This window comes from Miscanthus floridulus, chromosome 6 (genome assembly GCF_019320115.1).
Source record: "Miscanthus floridulus cultivar M001 chromosome 6, ASM1932011v1, whole genome shotgun sequence".
Taxonomy (NCBI): Eukaryota; Viridiplantae; Streptophyta; class Magnoliopsida; order Poales; family Poaceae; genus Miscanthus; species Miscanthus floridulus.
In genome coordinates, this window is record NC_089585.1 from 61,409,452 (window position 1) to 61,415,494 (window position 6,043).

General features: G+C 48.8%; 1 non-coding gene across 1 annotated transcript; it reads left to right on the forward strand.

Annotated features, from left to right (window-relative positions):
- The first annotated feature begins 1,776 nt into the window (after positions 1–1,776).
- Positions 1,777–1,883, forward strand: LOC136461977 (small nucleolar RNA R71). Its single transcript, XR_010760510.1, has one exon. It is a non-coding gene; the product is annotated as a small nucleolar RNA R71 (small nucleolar RNA).
- Positions 1,884–6,043: the final 4,160 nt, after the last annotated feature.

The following is a 6,043-nucleotide window of genomic DNA, read 5'->3' on the forward strand; positions in this document are numbered from 1 at the left end:
CGTTCTCCCATCCAACGGCTTTCCAGATGGTGGTGAATTCGGTGTCCGTACCTATCTTTTTGAGGAGGTCGGGGTGGTATGTCAGGTGTGTGGATGAACTCACAGTTCTTGATGAGGTTGTACACCTACATCTACCATTCTCCCTCCAATTCAAGGTGGGGATCGTCATAACCTTCCTCCATCAGTTGTTCTTGCTCTTCTTCTTTCGTTTGCACCGTTTCTTCATCTTCATGCATCGAGCTCTCCTTAGGCTTGGTGTAGAGTGCTTGAGCTTCCATGGGGGCAACTTGAGCTCACCCACATGACCTTCTTGAGTGCGCTGGCTAGCTTCCTTCTAAACCTATTCATGGTGGAAACAAGAACAACACGAACAAACAAAATATTTCCTAGGCACGAAGAAGTTGGCACGAAAACATCATTGCACCCTGAGAACTATCTTGACAAGTTTGAGATAAGAATTTCTCAAAGGTTTCTTGCACTAGAACTTTGTTAGAAAATGCTTGAAAGAAATTTGGGAGCAAGTGATTGAGTGAGAGAGTGAGAAAATGGAGAGAGTGAGGGTGAAGAGGGCCTCAACCCTAGCTCTCCCATTTATAGCCAGCTGAGCATCGACCCAGGGGGCATGGCCTCAATGGCTAGGAGCCATTCGAGGTGGCAGAGCATGAGTGGCACTAGGCGCGGTGCCTGGTGGGCCCACTACTGCTCCCCCTTGGCTGGTAGTGGCCAACGGCCATTTCAAACTCATGACCGTTGGGGATCGACTCAAATTCCCAACTGGTCTACTCGAAATTGAATTTTCCAACAAAATTTTATTAAATTTTTAATTTTTATAATTATTGCAAAAATGATAACTGGTAAAACAAAATTATTCTTATTCAAAAAATGATTTTCATTTATTTTTCTGAAAGATTTTATTTTGAAGTAAAATTTTAAATTTTGAATTTTAATTTTTTTTGAAATTTTGAATTTTTAAAAGATAACTACCAATTTACCTTTGGCAAGGGCTCGACATTTATAGTCTATCGGGCAGGATCTCTCCTCCTTCATTGGTCTATAGATACATGAACAAACTCAGGGGAATTCTCGGGTTGCCCCGGGATTTTCCCCATGTTGTTGACATGAATAGCAGCAACTATTTGAGGCTATTTGTGTTTCAATCATTTTATTAAAACTTAATTGGTTTTTAACGGTGGATGATAAATTTTCAAGTTAGAATTTATATTTTCAATCATTTTATCATTAAACATAAATTTTATAGTGATATTTTCATTGATTTTAGCCTAGCCTAAGATTAGGTCTTTCAAGGAAGGTTGATTCGAATTGAAATTTGAGTTGAAATTCGAATTACCTCCTTGTGAGCGGGATTGATTATTCCACCCATTATTGTTCTACTGTCGGAACCCGTTGTTGATATATGATGCTTCTTCACTGGTCTCAGGGCAGTCGTTCCTCGAGTGTCTGACTTCTCCATAAACTTCACATGTCATATGTGAGTCCATGCCCTAGACGGTGCTTTTGATAGCTTCTTTGCCAGCATCACGTTCATCCAGTCTTTTTAACAACAAATCATTTTTTGTGGCAAGCATATCTGCCTCCTTCATATTATACATGCCTTTTACCTTCCCCTAGCTTTGATTGGACACCATTTTATCGATGAGAGCCATAGCTTCATCGATGGTGAGGGAAAGAAACGTGCCTCTAGCAGCAGCATCAATGTGCCCCTTTGACATGGGCGTCAGCCCATCGTAGAAGTTTTGGAGCATGATCCAATAATCAATCCTATGGTGCCGGCATGACTAGATGTAATCCTGTAGCCTCTCCCATGCCTCAGGGATAGATTCCATGGAATTTTGCTGGAAGTTTGAAAATTTTCCCCTCAGGGTATTGGTTTTGCCCATTGGGAAATTTTTGTGAGGAACAGTCGCAGAACATTTGTCACACTTGTTGCACTACTACACAAAATCTTTTGTGCAGTATTTACAAATATGTCTCAGAGATAGGCAGTCATTTCAACCACCTCAGTTAATGCCTAGATTATCCGAGGCGGTTATTTTTTATTAACCGAGGCGGTTAAAAATCTCCGAAAATCTATTAACCGAGGCAGGGGCCCGCCTTGGGAAAATTGATTTTCCCAAGCGGACCTCTTATAAGGCCTGTCTCGGTTAATATGGCCAAGCCCACTCAGATTTGAAAAAGCCCATCTCAGCCCGCTTTATCCCTTTGAGTATATATATGGGACTAGGGTTTGATTCACTCATTCTCACTCTCCTCCCCGCCTACCTCTCCCTTAGCCCATTAGCCGCCAGCGCCCATCCTCACCACACTGAGCAAGCATCGCACGACTAACGCCTCCCTCTCACACACCGATGCCTCTCTCTCACACATCGGCTGACCTCTCTCTCTCCCTCTCCCTCCCACAACACTAGCGCCCCTCCTCGCTCCCACCATGGTGGTGCCCCTAGTCCCCTATGGTGGATCCGGCCCCCTCCTCCTCCATGGTGGTGGATCTAGCCCCCACCTACTCCCCGGTGGTGAATCCGGCTCCCACCTCGTCCACAGCGGCAGATCCGGCCCGCACCTCATCCCTAGCGGTGGATCTGGTCCCCTCCTCATCCTCGGTGGTAGATCTAGCATCTTCCAACTTCCTGATGGTGGATCTGGCCCCCACCTCCTCCCCCAAAGTGGATACGGCACCCTCCTCCCTAACAGCGTTGTCGGTGCCTAGATCTGGTTGAGGCGGCAAGCGTCAGTGGATCCAGTGGTGACACATCCTGATGGGTGAGATCCAGGGGACATGGATGGGCTCGGCGGGCCCAGTGGATGGGCTCGCTGGGCTTGTCTACGGGTTTCTTATTTTTTTGGTTTTTTATTTGATTAACTGAGGCAAGCATTTGAAACCTGCCTCGATTAAGGCCACGATTAACCATGACCTTTCTAGCGAGGCGGTTCGAAAAACCATGGTTAATTTTTTCTATTGTAGTGTTGACCGCTTCCTTCTCCTTGTAAAACCACTATTTCACCTTCCTCGCGAGTGAGAAGGGAAATAGACGGACCCTGATGCTTGCTGGTGCGATGACTTTTATCACGATGGTGTCACACTAGCTCAAGGAAGTGTTGTAAGTGTGCACTTGCATCCTTGCTAGGCAAACCACAAAAATGGTTTGCCTACACCATCATGATAGGCAAGTCTAGAGCTCGATGGAGGGGGCGGCGGTGACAGCGCAAACTGGGCAGCAAGCACATGTTCCGCTGAGTCTGGTGCCCTACAGTAAAAACAAAGGGACCGATGAGCATCATGGCATCTCAGGGAAGCCAAACCAAGAAAGAGGAAGGAGGGAGAAGTAGCAGGGCGAGCTAGGCCACTGGTGTAGGTGCATCTCGGTGGCTATGGCAAACGGCACTAATGGTAGTCATGGCGGCGAAGAGGTGAAGCGAGTAGGGTCATGAAGGAGAGCACAGGTTATGCGAAGCTAGTAGGCATGGGCTATTGGGTGGAGGTGCTATGGCGGCGGTGAATTTTGGCCGATGGCAGAGCCAATCGGCGATGAGCAGGAAAGGGAAAAGAGCAGGAGCGCTGGTGGCTTCATGTTTTATGGGCGCGTCTGAGGCTTCTGGGTGAGCCAGCAACTATTTAGGGCTCGCCAGTGTGAAGAAACTAGCGTGCCAAACACGAGCAAAGCGACAAACGAGGGTGGTGGCCGGTAATGAGCAGCTGCGTGGCATCTACTTGTGATCAACATGTAAATATTTGTAGTTTTGTCATATATTATGATCGGAGGTGGCCTAGCACTCAATGACACAAGGTTTATACTGGTTCAAGGCAACGTGCCCTACGTCCAGTTTGAGTCGGTCGGTGACTTTATTCCTAAGCCCAGGTGCTCGAAGCTTACAGTGAGGGTTACAAACGAGAAGGAGGAAGATGGGGGGTACAAGAGGTCTAGGCAGACTCTGGTCAGGGGGACCGAGAGCTGATGAAAGCTCTACTATATGCTAAGTGTTCGAGCGTGTGCTCGTGGTTTGAACCTGGTCGTTCTGCTATTGTGTACTAGCAAACTTGATCGATCTGAATCAACCTATCTGTTGGAAGAGAGCGCATCCCCTTTTATAGATGAAGGGGATGGCTTTACAAGCGAGAGGGAGGGAGTACTGTTTGCCGCTAAGTCTTGCTACCCACACCGGCAGGTACAAGACTGATGGTAGGCGCCCACAATACTATTGAATGTCAGATGCACATGGGAGGTTGCGTCGTCTTCTTTAGGTATGGTAGATGTTAGTACCTGCTATACTGTTGTTACCGAGAGGCATACAGGGGGTTTTACCATGTTTGCCTGGTATGGTAAAAGTCGATGCCCACAATACTGTCGATGCCTCAGAGCCACATGGGGGGAGCCTTACCGTATTTGTCTAGTATGGGAGTTGATGGCACCCACAACACTATAGGGAAAATGTTGGCGCCTACAACACTGCTTGTGTTCTGTCATGTCAGGGAGGTCACAGGGTACTATTTGGTAGGTGTATAGGGTACGGTCCTTGGTATTGCAGTTGACTTGAGTGCGCTGCCTTACTTTCCCTATCTGTTTCCTAGTCCTTCCAGAACAGGTGTCCCCGATTGGTTGGTCGCAGTCGACATTGATTGTGCTAGTTGGAGAGGAGCCGTAGGTAGGGGTCTAGCTTTTTCCTGGTCAGAGAAGCATGCCAGAGTCAAAAGTGGTGTTTTGGCCAGTCCTTCTGGTTGGAGAGACCATCCGGAATTGGGCTGGAGACCGAAGCGAGAACTCTAGTCGAAGAGGTGGGCCAGAGTCAAAAGCGGGCACCATTCCTCCTCGGCCAGGCTTTTGGTCGAAGAGACCATCCGAAGGCAGGCTAGAGTCCAAAGCGAGTGCTCTTTTCGGGGAGGTGGGCCGAAGTCAGAAGCGGGTGCTGTTCCTTCTCGGCTAGGCCTTTCGGTCGGAGATTAGATCATCCTTCTAGCCTGTTGTCTAGGTATTTGGGTCAGCCCATGAGTTGCGCGTTGCTCGCAATGTTGTCTCTTGGGCCAAGTTTTTGTTGGGAAGCCGGTCCATGAGGGAACCTAGGTTTATGAACCCGACAGGAGCCCCCGAGCCCTTGGGCGATTTAGGTAGAATCGTCTGGGGGGTTTTTTGTCTTGACTGTGGGTGCACGCGAGCGCACCCACGGGTATAGCCCCCAAGCCCTCGGGCGATTTGGGTAGAATCGTCTAGGGGGTTTCGTGTTGCCTAAGGGGGAAGTTTTCATTTTGTTAGCGGGTGCGTGCGAGCGCACTCACGGGTGTAGCCCCTAAGCCCCTGAGCGATTCGAGTAGAATTGTCTGGGAGTTTTTCATTAGCGGATGTGTGCGTGTGTTTTTTAGTTGAGATAGAGTCGATGGTTAGTTTTGGGATCGAGCGAGGTGTAGCTCATGGATCCTAGCATCGGTGCATGTCATGGGATCGAGCGAGGTAGTTAGTTTAGGGATCGAACGAGATAGAGCTCGTGGGTCCTACCATCGGTGCACGCCATGGGATCGGGCGAGTCAGAGTCGTGGATCCTGCCCTCGGTGCAGCCTGTGTAGCCAAGGTAGTTTAGTTTAGGGATCAGATGAGACAGAGCTCACATGTTCTAGCATCAGTGCGCACTATGGGATCGGGCGAGTCAGAGTCATGGATCCTGGCCTCGGTGCAGCCCACACAGCCGATGTAGTTTAGTTTAGGGATCAGACGAGACAAAGCTCACAGGGTCCTAGGCGTCGGTGCGCACCAGTGGGATCAGGGCGAAGTCATAGTCGTGGATCCTAGCCTTGGTGTAGCCCTGTGCAGCTATGGCAGTTTAGTTTAGAGATCAGATGAGATGGAGCTCGCTGGGTCCTAGCCTTGGTGCAGCCCACATAGTCGAGGCAGTTAGTCAGTTAGTTTAGGGATCGAACAAGATGGAGCTCGTGGGTCAAGGCATCGGTGTGCACCTGTGGGATCTTACGAGTCAGGAGTCATGGATCATGGCCTTGGTGTAGGCCCGCATAGCCGAGGTAGTTAGTCAAGTTAGTTTA